Source organism: Lissotriton helveticus, chromosome 8 (assembly GCF_964261635.1).
Source record: "Lissotriton helveticus chromosome 8, aLisHel1.1, whole genome shotgun sequence".
NCBI lineage: Eukaryota > Metazoa > Chordata > Amphibia > Caudata > Salamandridae > Lissotriton > Lissotriton helveticus.
Genome location: NC_136069.1, coordinates 1542834910 through 1542848760, shown reverse-complemented (window position 1 = coordinate 1542848760; position 13851 = coordinate 1542834910). Strand labels below are relative to the sequence as shown.

General features: G+C 42.8%; 16 non-coding genes across 16 annotated transcripts; all 16 read left to right on the top strand.

Moving 5' to 3' along the window:
• Positions 1-153: 153 nt before the first annotated feature.
• On the top strand, positions 154-236 carry TRNAL-UAG (transfer RNA leucine (anticodon UAG)). Its single transcript has one exon. It is a non-coding gene; the product is annotated as a tRNA-Leu (tRNA).
• Positions 237-1140: 904 nt separating this feature from the next.
• Positions 1141-1223, top strand: TRNAL-AAG (transfer RNA leucine (anticodon AAG)). Its single transcript has one exon. It is a non-coding gene; the product is annotated as a tRNA-Leu (tRNA).
• Positions 1224-2249: 1026 nt separating this feature from the next.
• TRNAL-UAG (transfer RNA leucine (anticodon UAG)) lies at positions 2250-2332 on the top strand. Its single transcript has one exon. It is a non-coding gene; the product is annotated as a tRNA-Leu (tRNA).
• Positions 2333-2964: 632 nt separating this feature from the next.
• On the top strand, positions 2965-3047 carry TRNAL-CAG (transfer RNA leucine (anticodon CAG)). The gene has a single exon. It is a non-coding gene; the product is annotated as a tRNA-Leu (tRNA).
• A 1298-nt stretch (positions 3048-4345) lies between these two features.
• Positions 4346-4428, top strand: TRNAL-UAG (transfer RNA leucine (anticodon UAG)). Its single transcript has one exon. It is a non-coding gene; the product is annotated as a tRNA-Leu (tRNA).
• A 635-nt stretch (positions 4429-5063) lies between these two features.
• On the top strand, positions 5064-5146 carry TRNAL-CAG (transfer RNA leucine (anticodon CAG)). Its single transcript has one exon. It is a non-coding gene; the product is annotated as a tRNA-Leu (tRNA).
• A 1298-nt stretch (positions 5147-6444) lies between these two features.
• TRNAL-UAG (transfer RNA leucine (anticodon UAG)) lies at positions 6445-6527 on the top strand. The gene has a single exon. It is a non-coding gene; the product is annotated as a tRNA-Leu (tRNA).
• Positions 6528-7431: 904 nt separating this feature from the next.
• On the top strand, positions 7432-7514 carry TRNAL-AAG (transfer RNA leucine (anticodon AAG)). The gene has a single exon. It is a non-coding gene; the product is annotated as a tRNA-Leu (tRNA).
• A 1026-nt stretch (positions 7515-8540) lies between these two features.
• TRNAL-UAG (transfer RNA leucine (anticodon UAG)) lies at positions 8541-8623 on the top strand. Its single transcript has one exon. It is a non-coding gene; the product is annotated as a tRNA-Leu (tRNA).
• Positions 8624-9254: 631 nt separating this feature from the next.
• On the top strand, positions 9255-9337 carry TRNAL-CAG (transfer RNA leucine (anticodon CAG)). The gene has a single exon. It is a non-coding gene; the product is annotated as a tRNA-Leu (tRNA).
• A 189-nt stretch (positions 9338-9526) lies between these two features.
• On the top strand, positions 9527-9609 carry TRNAL-AAG (transfer RNA leucine (anticodon AAG)). The gene has a single exon. It is a non-coding gene; the product is annotated as a tRNA-Leu (tRNA).
• Positions 9610-10635: 1026 nt separating this feature from the next.
• TRNAL-UAG (transfer RNA leucine (anticodon UAG)) lies at positions 10636-10718 on the top strand. The gene has a single exon. It is a non-coding gene; the product is annotated as a tRNA-Leu (tRNA).
• Positions 10719-11350: 632 nt separating this feature from the next.
• TRNAL-CAG (transfer RNA leucine (anticodon CAG)) lies at positions 11351-11433 on the top strand. Its single transcript has one exon. It is a non-coding gene; the product is annotated as a tRNA-Leu (tRNA).
• A 190-nt stretch (positions 11434-11623) lies between these two features.
• On the top strand, positions 11624-11706 carry TRNAL-AAG (transfer RNA leucine (anticodon AAG)). The gene has a single exon. It is a non-coding gene; the product is annotated as a tRNA-Leu (tRNA).
• Positions 11707-12732: 1026 nt separating this feature from the next.
• Positions 12733-12815, top strand: TRNAL-UAG (transfer RNA leucine (anticodon UAG)). Its single transcript has one exon. It is a non-coding gene; the product is annotated as a tRNA-Leu (tRNA).
• A 632-nt stretch (positions 12816-13447) lies between these two features.
• On the top strand, positions 13448-13530 carry TRNAL-CAG (transfer RNA leucine (anticodon CAG)). Its single transcript has one exon. It is a non-coding gene; the product is annotated as a tRNA-Leu (tRNA).
• Positions 13531-13851: the final 321 nt, after the last annotated feature.

Sequence of the window (13851 nt, the reverse complement as noted above, 5' to 3'; positions counted from 1 at the left end):
CCTGTGAAATGAAATGCTTTCATATGTGATCTTCTGTGTTTATTGTCCTGTGCAAAAAGTTGCACCTTGTGTTTGAAGGTTGAAATTATTTCAAGCTTGCATGGACGCAGAAATTTATGAGTGACTTTTATACATTTCTTAGGACTCTTCACTGTCAGGATGGCCGAGTGGTCTAAGGTGCTGTGTTTAGGCTGCAGTCTCCTCTGGAGGCGTGGGTTCGAATCCCACTTCTGAAATGACTTTTGGAGATATAATCTTCTTCATCAGGATAACATCTGATGGAAGTTGCATCTGTTCGTCTTCACCTGGGACGTTATTCCGTCCTCGTCTAGTCAAGAGAGCTTGGGTTTCTCATATATTTCTGTTGTACAAAGTCTTGCTGATAAAGTGCAATCCTTACCAAATGAGCTTAGGACCCATGTAAGAGCTCATCTAGAAGAGTCATGCTCTTGTATTCCCTGGCCAGACAGGCCATGCAAATTTGGAAGAATGCCAAGCACCTGGTAGACAGCTGTACTCCAACACACTTACAGCAATGTCCTCAGGGCTGTGATCAGGGGCTGCTTAGATTTGCGTATTCCACCCTATGTTGTGACATTGAGCTCCCTTGTTGAATTTGCTTTAGTCAGCCAAGATGTGGCTGTTGACTCAATTTCAAAGCAGCTTTGGGCCGTTCAAGTGGCTGGTGAATAGCACTTTCTCTTTGTACGCTTTAAAGGTCTAAAGAGTTCTTCATAGGTACTGCTCTGTATGGATTGTTCAAAGATCTGTTGGAAATGCTTATAATGGGATAAATAAATTGAGGGCATGCCTTTTTGGTACCAAACTTGCATGGCTGTCTGGCTTGTGGAAGGTGCTGGAAATGCAAGTCAAGATGGCCGAGTGGTCCAAGGCGCTGCATTCAGGTCGCAGTCTCTTCTGGAGGCGTGGGTTCAAATCCCACTTCTGACAAACCTGTGTTTAATCTTGTTTTTTCTTGAGGGAGAAAATCAGATCATTTCCCTCACATGGGCTTATATGGTTGTCTTTTTGGAAAAGTGCAGTGAGTTTTTTTCTTTCTATAGCCACTTATGGCCTAAGATGTGTGTTTTTTTTGTTCACACTATCTTTCTCGCTATGTAGATGAACAAGCAACATGTGGTCAGGATGGCCGAGTGGTCTAAGGCGTTGTGTTAAGGCCGCAGTCTCTCCTGGAGGCGTGGGTTCGAATCCCACTTCTGACAAAACTTTAAGTCCATTTTGTCTCTGCGTTCCTTCAGAATCTCAGCTAAAAATTGGCAGTGCATAAAATATCTGAATAAGTACCAAACTTCAGTTTCAACTGCAAATGAATTTGCCCAATTCTGTCTTCAAGCTCTTATATTATTCTTCTAGCACTAGTGGTGTTTTATGTGTTTTTTGGGGGGTGCCTAAAAAATCCCTTTTATTGAAGAAATGGCTTCCATTCAGTCTTGTGATATGTTTGGTTTCCAATAAGTAGATTTTTAATTTTATGTAACCTCATTTTCTAATGATCCATTCAAGAGATGTTTCCACTATGAAATGAAGAGCAAGGGGAAAGAGCACAAATGATAGAGCGAGTGAGTGAGATGGGCTGTTGAGGAAGGAGAGAATGAAACAAAGACAGAGTGAGTGAACGGCAGGTAGGCATAGAAGAGGAGACTAGAAGTGAAAGTGACTTGCTTTTCCCTGCTCTTGACCTCCCACCCATCTCAAACCAATCACAAACATACCTTCTATGCAACGTTGGTATGCAGAACTTCACTCCTCTGCCAGTGAGGGTGAGTCCCAAGCCAGGGGCTAGAGAGCAAAAGAATGGATGTGCTCAGACGTTCCTTGCTAGGGACAGTTGATCTGAAACAAGGCCTGCTCTCTTGTTTCCAGCAAGGATCTAGAAATTCTGCATGAATGTGCAAGGCACATTGACAGCATAAATTTGCATAAACTACCCCACCTTCTGCCTTCCTACTTCCTGAGCAGTAGTTGTTTGTGTATAGAGAGAAAGGTCGCAGGCAAGGTAATTTTGTGAGTAGGATACAGAACCCTAAAAAGCTGGTGAGAGGTATAAGTTATTCTAAAAGCATAAAAACAGTACACCTGTGAAATGAAATGCTTTCATATGTGATCTTCTGTGTTTATTGTCCTGTGCAAAAAGTTGCACCTTGTGTTTGAAGGTTGAAATTATTTCAAGCTTGCATGGACGCAGAAATTTCTGAGTGACTTTTATACATTTCTTAGGACTCTTCACTGTCAGGATGGCCGAGTGGTCTAAGGCGCTGTGTTTAGGCCGCAGTCTCCTCTGGAGGCATGGGTTCGAATCCCACTTCTGAAATGACTTTTGGAGATATAATCTTCTTCATCAGGATAACATCTGATGGAAGTTGCTTCTGTTCGTCTTCACCTGGGACGTTATTCTGTCCTCGTCTAGTCAAGAGAGCTTGGGTTTCTCATATATTTCTGTTGTACAAAGTCTTGCTGATAAAGTGCAATCCTTACCAAATGAGCTTATGACCCATGTAAGAGCTCATCTAGAAGAGTCATTCTCTTGTATTCCCTGGCCAGACAGGCCATACAAATTTGGAAGAATGCCAAGCACCTGGTAGACAGCTGGACTCCAGCACACTTACAGCAATTTCCTCAGGGCAGTGATCAGGGGCTGCTTAGATTTGCGAATTCCACCCTATGTTGTGACATTGAGATCCCTTGTTGAATTTGCTTTAGTCAGCCAAGATGTGGCTATTGACTCAATTTCAAAGCAGCTTTGGGCCGTTCAAGTGGCTGGTGAATAGCACTTTCTCTTTGTACTCATTAAAGGTCTAAAGAGTTCTTCATAGGTACTGCTCTGTATGGATTGTTCAAAGATCTGTTGGAAATGCTTATAATGGGATAAATAAATTGAGGGCATGCCTTTTCGGTACCCCACTTGCATGGCTGTCTGGCTTGTGGAAGGTGCTGCAAACGCAAGTCAGGATGGCCGAGTGGTCTAAGGCGCTGCGGTCAGGTCGCAGTCTCTTCTGGAGGCGTGGGTTCAAATCCCACTTCTGACAAACCTGTGTTTAATCTTCTTTTTTCTTGAGGGAGAAAATCAGATCATTTCCCTCACATGGGCTTATATGGTTGTCTTTTTGGAAAACTGCAGTGAGTTTTTTTCTTGCTATAGCCACTCATGGCCTAAGATGTGTGTTTTTTTTGTTCACACTATCTTTCTCACTATGTAGATGAACAAGCAACATGTGGTCATGATGGCTGAGTGGTCTAAGGCGCTGCGTTAAGGCCGCAGTCTCTCCTGGAGGCGTGGGTTCAAATCCCACTTCTGACAAAACTTTAAGTCCATTTTGTCTCTGCGTTCCTTCAGAATCTCAGCTAAAAATTGGCAGTGCATATAATATCTGAATAAATACCAAACTTCAGTTTCAACTGCAAATGAATTTGCCCAATTCTGTCCTCAAGCTCGTATAATATTCTTCTAGCACTAGTGGTGTTTTATGTGTTTTTTGGGGGGTGCCTAAAAAATCCCTTTTATTGAAGAAATGGCTTTCATTCAGTTTTGTGATATTTTTGGTTTCCAATAAGTAGATTTTTAATTTTATGTAACCTCATTTTCTAATGATCCATTCAAGAGATGTTTCCACTATGAAATGAAGAGCAAGGGGAAAGAGCACAAATGATAGAGCCAGTGAGTGAGATGGGGTGTTGAGAAAGGAGAGAATGAAACAAAGACAGAGTGAGAGAACGGCAGGTAGGCATAGAAGAGGAGACTAGAAGTGAAGGTGACTTGCTTTTCCCTGCTCTTGACCTCACACCCATCTCAAACCAATCACAAACATACCTTCTATGCAACGTTGGTATGCAGAACTTCACTCCTCAGCCAGTGAGGGTGAGTCCCAAGCCAGGGGCCAGAGAGCAAAAGAATGGATGTGCTCAGACGTTCCTTGCTAGGGACAGTTGATCTGAAACAAGGCCTGCTCTCTTGTTTCCAGCAAGGATCTAGAAATTCTGCATGAATCTGCAAGGCACATTGACAGCATAAATTTGCATAAACTGCCCCACCTTCTGCCTTCCTACTTCCTGAGCAGTAGTTGTTTGTGTATAAAGAGAGAGGTCGCAGGCAAGATAATTTTGTGAGTAGGATACAGAACCCTAAATAGCTGGTGAGAGTTATAAGTTATTCTAAAAGCATAAAAACAGTACACCTGTGAAATGAAATGCTTTCATATGTGATCTTCTGTGTATATTGTCCTGTGCAAAAAGTTGCACCTTGTGTTTGAAGGTTGAAATTATTTCAAGCTTGCATGGACGCAGAAATTTATGAGTGACTTTTATACATTTCTTAGGACTCTTCACTGTCAGGATGGCCGAGTGGTCTAAGGCGCTGTGTTTAGGCTGCAGTCTCCTCTGGAGGCGTGGGTTCGAATCCCACTTCTGAAATGACTTTTGGAGATATAATCTTCTTCATCAGGATAACATCTGATGGAAGTTGCATCTGTTCGTCTTCACCTGGGACGTTATTCCGTCCTCGTCTAGTCAAGAGAGCTTGGGTTTCTCATATATTTCTGTTGTACAAAGTCTTGCTGATAAAGTGCAATCCTTACCAAATGAGCTTAGGACCCATGTAAGAGCTCATCTAGAAGAGTCATGCTCTTGTATTCCCTGGCCAGACAGGCCATACAAATTTGGAAGAATGCCAAGCAGCACCTGGTAGACAGCTGGACTCCAGCACACTTACAGCAATGTCCTCAGGGCTGTGATCAGGGGCTGCTTAGATTTGCGTATTCCACCCTATGTTGTGACATTGAGCTCCCTTGTTGAATTTGCTTTAGTCAGCCAAGATGTGGCTGTTGACTCAATTTCAAAGCAGCTTTGGGCCGTTCAAGTGGCTGGTGAATAGCACTTTCTCTTTGTACGCTTTAAAGGTCTAAAAAGTTCTTCATAGGTACTGCTCTGTATGGATTGTTCAAAGATCTGTTGGAAATGCTTATAATGGGATAAATAAATTGAGGGCATGCCTTTTCGGTACCAAACTTGCATGGCTGTCTGGCTTGTGGAAGGTGCTGCAAATGCAAGTCAGGATGGCCGAGTGGTCTAAGGCGCTGCGTTCAGGTCGCAGTCTCTTCTGGAGGCGTGGGTTCAAATCCCACTTCTGACAAACCTGTGTTTAATCTTCTTTTTTCTTGAGGGAGAAAATCAGATCATTTCCCTCACATGGGCTTATATGGTTGTCTTTTTGGAAAAGTGCAGTGAGTTTTTTTCTTGCTATAGCCACTTATGGCCTAAGATGTGTGTTTTTTTTGTTCACACTATCTTTCTCACTATGTAGATGGACAAGCAACATGTGGTCAGGATGGCCGAGTGGTCTAAGCCGCTGCGTTAAGGCCGCAGTCTCTCCTGGAGGCATGGGTTCGAATCCCACTTCTGACAAAACTTTAAGTCCATTTTGTCTCTGCGTTCCTTCAGAATCTCAGCTAAAAATTGGCAGTGCATAAAATATCTGAATAAGTACCAAACTTCAGTTTCAACTGCAAATGAATTTGCCCAATTCTGTCTTCAAGCTCTTATAATATTCTTCTAGCACTAGTGGTGTTTTATGTGTTTTTTGGGGGGTGCCTAAAAAATCCCTTTTATTGAAGAAATGGCTTACATTCAGTCTTGTGATATTTTTGGTTTCCAATAAGTAGATTTTTAATTTTATGTAACCACATTTTCTAATGATCCATTCAAGAGATGTTTCCACTATGAAATGAAGAGCAAGGGGAAAGAGCAAAAATGATAGAGCGAGTGAGTGAGATGGGGTGTTGAGGAAGGAGAAAATGAAACAAAGACAGAGTGAGTGAACGGCAGGTAGGCATAGAAGAGGAGACTAGAAGTGAAAGTGACTTGCTTTTCCCTGCTCTTGACCTCCCACCCATCTCAAACCAATCACAAACATACCTTCTATGCAACGTTGGTATGCAGAACTTCACTCCTCAGCCAGTGAGGGTGAGTCCCAAGCCAGGGGCTAGAGAGCAAAAGAATGGATGTGCTCAGACGTTCCTTGCTAGGGACAGTTGATCTGAAACAAGGCCTGCTCTCTTGTTTCCAGCAAGGATCTAGAAATTCTGCATGAATGTGCAAGGCACATTGACAGCATAAATTTGCATAAACTGCCCCACCTTCTGCCTTCCTACTTCCTGAGCAGTAGTTGTTTGTGTATAGAGAGAAAGGTCGCAGGCAAGGTAATTTTGTGAGTAGGATACAGAACCCTAAATAGCTGGTGAGAGGTATAAGTTATTCTAAAAGCATAAAAACAGTACACCTGTGAAATGAAATGCTTTCATATGTGATCTTCTGTGTTTATTGTCCTGTGCAAAAAGTTGCACCTTGTGTTTGAAGGTTGAAATTATTTCAAGCTTGCATGGACGCAGAAATTTCTGAGTGACTTTTATACATTTCTTAGGACTCTTCACTGTCAGGATGGCCGAGTGGTCTAAGGCGCTGTGTTTAGGCCGCAGTCTTCTCTGGAGGCGTGGGTTCGAATCCCACTTCTGAAATGACTTTTGGAGATATAATCTTCTTCATCAGGATAACATCTGATGGAAGTTGCTTCTGTTCGTCTTCACCTGGGACGTTATTCTGTCCTCGTCTAGTCAAGAGAGCTTGGGTTTCTCATATATTTCTGTTGTACAAAGTCTTGCTGATAAAGTGCAATCCTTACCAAATGAGCTTATGACCCATGTAAGAGCTCATCTAGAAGAGTCATTCTCTTGTATTCCCTGGCCAGACAGGCCATACAAATTTGGAAGAATGCCAAGCACAAGGTAGACAGCTGGACTCCAGCACACTTACAGCAATTTCCTCAGGGCAGTGATCAGGGGCTGCTTAAATTTGCGAATTCCACCCTATGTTGTGACATTGAGATCCCTTGTTGAATTTGCTTTAGTCAGCCAAGATGTGGCTATTGACTCAATTTCAAAGCAGCTTTGGGCCGTTCAAGTGGCTGGTGAATAGCACTTTCTCTTTGTACTCATTAAAGGTCTAAAGAGTTCTTCATAGGTACTGCTCTGTATGGATTGTTCAAAGATCTGTTGGAAATGCTTTTAATGGGATAAATAAATTGAGGGCATGCCTTTTCGGTACCCCACTTGCATGGCTGTCTGGCTTGTGGAAGGTACTGCAAATGCAAGTGAGGATGGCCGAGTGGTCTAAGGTGCTGCGTTCAGGTCGCAGTCTCTTCTGGAGGCGTGGGTTCAAATCCCACTTCTGACAAACCTGTGTTTAATCTTCTTTTTTTTTGAGGGAGAAAATCAGATCATTTCCCTCACATGGGCTTATATGGTTGTCTTTTTGGAAAAGTGCAGTGAGTTTTTTTCTTGCTATAGCCACTCATGGCCTAAGATGTGTGTTTTTTTTGTTCACACTATCTTTCTCACTATGTAGATGAACAAGCAACATGTGGTCAGGATGGCCGAGTGGTCTAAGGCGCTGCGTTAAGGCCGCAGTCTCTCCTGGAGGCGTGGGTTCGAATCCCACTTCTGACAAAACTTTAAGTCCATTTTGTCTCTGCGTTCCTTCAGAATCTCAGCCAAAAATTGGCAGTGCATATAATATCTGAATAAGTACCAAACTTCAGTTTCAACTGCAAATGAATTTGCCCAATTCTGTCTTCAAGCTCGTATAATATTCTTCTAGCACTAGTGGTGTTTTATGTGTTTTTTGGGGGGTGCCTAAAAAATCCCTTTTATTGAAGAAATGGCTTACATTCAGTCTTGTGATATTTTTGGTTTCCAATAAGTAGATTTTTAATTTTATGTAACCTCATTTTCTAATGATCCATTCAAGAGATGTTTCCACTATGAAATGAAGAGCAAGGGGAAAGAGCACAAATGATAGAGCCAGTGAGTGAGATGGGGTGTTGAGGAAGGAGAGAATGAAACAAAGACAGAGTGAGTGAACGGCAGGTAGGCATAGAAGAGGAGACTAGAAGTGAAGGTGACTTGCTTTTCCCTGCTCTTGACCTCCCACCCATCTCAAACCAATCACAAACATACCTTCTATGCAACGTTGGTATGCAGAACTTCACTCCTCAGCCAGTGAGGGTGAGTCCCAAGCCAGGGGCTAGAGAGCAAAAGAATGGATGTGCTCGGACGTTCCTTGCTAGGGACAGTTGATCTGAAACAAGGCCTGCTCTCTTGTTTCCAGCAAGGATCTAGAAATTCTGCATGAATGTGTAAGGCACATTGACAGCATAAATTTGCATAAACTGCCCCACCTTCTGCCTTCCTACTTCCTGAGCAGTAGTTGTTTGTGTATAGAGAGAAAGGTCGCAGGCAAGGTAATTTTGTGAGTAGGATACAGAACCCTAAATAGCTGGTGAGAGGTATAAGTTATTCTAAAAGCATAAAAACAGTATACCTGTGAAATGAAATGCTTTCATATGTGATCTTCTGTGTTTATTGTCCTGTGCAAAAAGTTGCACCTTGTGTTTGAAGGTTGAAATTATTTCAAGCTTGCATGGACGCAGAAATTTCTGAGTGACTTTTATACATTTCTTAGGACTCTTCACTGTCAGGATGGCCGAGTGGTCTAAGGCGCTGTGTTTAGGCCGCAGTCTCCTCTGGAGGCGTGGGTTCGAATCCCACTTCTGAAATGACTTTTGGAGATATAATCTTCTTCATCAGGATAACATCTGATGGAAGTTGCTTCTGTTCGTCTTCACCTGGGACGTTATTCTGTCCTCGTCTAGTCAAGAGAGCTTGGGTTTCTCATATATTTCTGTTGTACAAAGTCTTGCTGATAAAGTGCAATCCTTACCAAATGAGCTTATGACCCATGTAAGAGCTCATCTAGAAGAGTCATTCTCTTGTATTCCCTGGCCAGACAGGCAATACAAATTTGGAAGAATGCCAAGCACCTGGTAGACAGCTGGACTCCAGCACACTTACAGCAATGTCCTCAGGGCTGTGATCAGGGGCTGCTTAGATTTGCGTATTCCACCCTATGTTGTGACATTGAGCTCCCTTGTTGAATTTGCTTTAGTCAGCCAAGATGTGGCTGTTGACTCAATTTCAAAGCAGCTTTGGGCCGTTCAAGTGGCTGGTGAATAGCACTTTCTCTTTGTACGCTTTAAAGGTCTAAAGAGTTCTTCATAGGTACTGCTCTGTATGGATTGTCAAAGATCTGTTGGAAATGCTTATAATGGGATAAATAAATTGAGGGCATGCCTTTTCGGTACCAAACTTGCATGGCTGTCTGGCTTGTGGAAGGTGCTGCAAATGCAAGTCAGGATGGCCGAGTGGTCTAAGGCACTGCGTTCAGGTCGCAGTCTCTTCTGGAGGCGTGGGTTCAAATCCCACTTCTGACAAACCTGTGTTTAATCTTCTTTTTTCTTGAGGGAGAAAATCAGATCATTTCCCTCACATGGGCTTATATGGTTGTCTTTTTGGAAAAGTGCAGTGAGTTTTTTTCTTGCTATAGCCACTTATGGCCTAAGATGTGTGTTTTTTTTGTTCACACTATCTTTCTCACTATGTAGATGGACAAGCAACATGTGGTCAGGATGGCCGAGTGGTCTAAGGCGCTGCGTTAAGGCCGCAGTCTCTCCTGGAGGCGTGGGTTCGAATCCCACTTCTGACAAAACTTTAAGTCCATTTTGTCTCTGCGTTCCTTCAGAATCTCAGCAAAAAATTGGCAGTGCATATAATATCTGAATAAGTACCAAACTTCAGTTTCAACTGCAAATGAATTTGCCCAATTCTGTCTTCAAGCTCGTATAATATTCTTCTAGCACTAGTGGTGTTTTATTTGTTTTTTGGGGGGTGCCTAAAAAATCCCTTTTATTGAAGAAATGGCTAATATTCAGTCTTGTGATATTTTTGGTTTCCAATAAGTAGATTTTTAATTTTATGTAACCTCATTTTCTAATGATCCATTCAAGAGATGTTTCCACTATGAAATGAAGAGCAAGGGGAAAGAGCACAAATGATAGAGCCAGTGAGTGAGATGGGGTGTTGAGGAAGGAGAGAATGAAACAAAGACAGAGTGAGTGAACGGCAGGTAGGCATAGAAGAGGAGACTAGAAGTGAAAGTGACTTGCTTTTCCCTGCTCTTGACCTCCCACCCATCTCAAACCAATCACAAACATACCTTTTATGCAACGTTGGTATGCAGAACTTCACTCCTCAGCCAGTGAGGGTGAGTCCCAAGCCAGGGGCTAGAGAGCAAAAGAATGGATGTGCTCAGACGTTCCTTGCTAGGGACAGTTGATCTGAAACAAGGCCTGCTCTCTTGTTTCCAGCAAGGATCTAGAAATTCTGCATGAATCTGCAAGGCACATTGACAGCATAAATTTGCATAAACTGCCCCACCTTCTGCCTTCCTACTTCCTGAGCAGTAGTTGTTTGTGTATAGAGAGAAAGGTCGCAGGCAAGGTAATTTTGTGAGTAGGATACAGAACCCTAAATAGCTGGTGAGAGGTATAAGTTATTCTAAAAGCATAAAAACAGTACACCTGTGAAATGAAATGCTTTCATATGTGATCTTCTGTGTTTATTGTCCTGTGCAAAAAGTTGCACCTTGTGTTTGAAGGTCGAAATTATTTCAAGCTTGCATGGAAGCAGAAATTTCTGAGTGACTTTTATACATTTCTTAGGACTCTTCACTGTCAGGATGGCCGAGTGGTCTAAGGCGCTGTGTTTAGGCTGCAGTCTCCTCTGGAGGCGTGGGTTCGAATCCCACTTCTGAAATGACTTTTGGAGATATAATCTTCTTCATCAGGTTAACATCTGATGGAAGTTGCTTCTGTTCGTCTTCACCTGGGACGTTATTCTGTCCTCGTCTAGTCAAGAGAGCTTGGGTTTCTCATATATTTCTGTTGTACAAAGTCTTGCTGAGAAAGTGCAATCCTTACCAAATGAGCTTATGACCCATGTAAGAGCTCATCTAGAAGAGTCTTTCTGTTGTATTCCCTGGCCAGACAGGCCATACAAATTTGGAAGAATGCCAAGCACCTGGTAGACAGCTGGACTCCAGCACACTTACAGCAATTTCCTCAGGGCAGTGATCAGGGGCTGCTTAGATTTGCGAATTCCACCCTATGTTGTGACATTGAGATCCCTTGTTGAATTTGCTTTAGTCAGCCAAGATGTGGCTATTGACTCAATTTCAAAGCAGCTTTGGGCCGTTCAAGTGGCTGGTGAATAGCACTTTCTCTTTGTACTCATTAAAGGTCTAAAGAGTTCTTCATAGGTACTGCTCTGTATGGATTGTTCAAAGATCTGTTGGAAATGCTTATAATGGGATAAATAAATTGAGGGCATGCCTTTTCGGTACCCCACTTGCATGGCTGTCTGGCTTGTGGAAGGTGCTGCAAATGCAAGTCAGGATGGCCGAGTGGTCTAAGGCGCTGCGTTCAGGTCGCAGTCTCTTCTGGAGGCGTGGGTTCTAATCCCACTTCTGACAAACCTGTGTTTAATCTTCTTTTTTCTTGAGGGAGAAAATCAGATCATTTCCCTCACATGGGCTTATATGGTTGTCTTTTTGGAAAAGTGCAGTGAGTTTTTTTCTTGCTATAGCCACTTACGGCCTAAGATGTGTGTTCTTTTTTGTTCACACTATCTTTCTCACTATGTAGATGGACAAGCAACATGTGGTCAGGATGGCCGAGTGGTCTAAGGCGCTGCGTTAAGGCCGCAGTCTCTCCTGGAGGCGTGGGTTCGAATCCCACTTCTGACAAAACTTTAAGTCCATTTTGTCTCTGCGTTCCTTCAGAATCTCAGCTAAAAATTGGCAGTGCATATAATATCTGAATAAGTACCAAACTTCAGTTTCAACTGCAAATGAATTTGCCCAATTCTGTCTTCAAGCTCTTATAATATTCCTCTAGCACTAGTGGTATTTTATGTGTTTTTTGGGGGGTGCCTAAAAAATCCCTTTTATTGAAGAAATGGCTTACATTCAGTTTTGTGATATTTTTGGTTTCCAATAAGTAGATTTTTAATTTTATGTAACCTCATTTTCTAATGATCCATTCAAGAGATGTTTCCACTATGAAATGAAGAGCAAGGGGAAAGAGCACAAATGATAGAGCCAGTGAGTGAGATGGGGTGTTGAGGAAGGAGAGAATGAAACAAAGACAGAGTGAGAGAACGGCAGGTAGGCATAGAAGAGGAGACTAGAAGTGAAGGTGACTTGCTTTTCCCTGCTCTTGACCTCACACCCATCTCAAACCAATCACAAACATACCTTCTATGCAACGTTGGTATGCAGAACTTCACTCCTCAGCCAGTGAGGGTGAGTCCCAAGCCAGGGGCTAGAGAGCAAAAGAATGGATGTGCTCAGACGTTCCTTGCTAGGGACAGTTGATCTGAAACAAGGCCTGCTCTCTTGTTTCCAGCAAGGATCTAGAAATTCTGAATGAATCTGCAAGGCACATTGACAGCATAAATTTGCATAAACTGCCCCACCTTCTGCCTTCCTACTTCCTGAGCAGTAGTTGTTTGTGTATAAAGAGAGAGGTCGCAGGCAAGATAATTTTGTGAGTAGGATACAGAACCCTAAATAGCTGGTGAGAGTTATAAGTTATTCTAAAAGCATAAAAACAGTACACCTGTGAAATGAAATGCTTTCATATGTGATCTTCTGTGTATATTGTCCTGTGCAAAAAGTTGCACCTTGTGTTTGAAGGTTGAAATTATTTCAAGCTTGCATGGACGCAGAAATTTATGAGTGACTTTTATACATTTCTTAGGACTCTTCACCGTCAGGATGGCCGAGTGGTCTAAGGTGCTGTGTTTAGGCTGCAGTCTCCTCTGGAGGCGTGGGTTCGAATCCCACTTCTGAAATGACTTTTGGAGATATAATCTTCTTCATCAGGATAACATCTGATGGAAGTTGCATCTGTTCGTCTTCACCTGGGACGTTATTCCGTCCTCGTCTAGTCAAGAGAGCTTGGGTTTCTCATATATTTCTGTTGTACAAAGTCTTGCTGATAAAGTGCAATCCTTACCAAATGAGCTTAGGACCCATGTAAGAGCTCATCTAGAAGAGTCATGCTCTTGTATTCCCTTGCCAGACAGGCCATGCAAATTTGGAAGAATGCCAAGCACCTGGTAGACAGCTGTACTCCAGCACACTTACAGCAATGTCCTCAGGGCTGTGATCAGGGGCTGCTTAGATTTGCGTATTCCACCCTATGTTGTGACATTGAGCTCCCTTGTTGAATTTGCTTTAGTCAGCCAAGATGTGGCTGTTGACTCAATTTCAAAGCAGCTTTGGGCCGTTCAAGAGGCTGGTGAATAGCACTTTCTCTTTGTACGCTTTAAAGGTCTAAAGAGTTCTTCATAGGTACTGCTCTGTATGGATTGTTCAAAGATCTGTTGGAAATGCTTATAATGGGATAAATAAATTGAGGGCATGCCTTTTCGGTACCAAACTTGCATGGCTGTCTGGCTTGTGGAAGGTGCTGCACATGCAAGTCAGGATGGCCGAGTGGTCTAAGGTGCTGCGTTCAGGGCGCAGTCTCTTCTGGAGGCGTGGGTTCAAATCCCACTTCTGACAAACCTGTGTTTAATCTTCTTTTTTCTTGAGGGAGAAAATCAGATCATTTCCCTCACATGGGCTTATATGGTTGTCTTTTTGGAAAAGTGCAGTGAGTTTTTTTCTTTCTATAGCCACTTATGGCCTAAGATGTGTGTTTTTTTTGTTCACACTATCTTTCTCACTATGTAGATGGACAAGCAACATGTGGTCAGGATGGCCGAGTGGTCTAAGCCGCTGCGTTAAGGCCGCAGTCTCTCCTGGAGGCATGGGTTCGAATCCCACTTCTGACAAAACTTTAAGTCCATTTTGTCTCTGCGTTCCTTCAGAATCTCAGCTAAA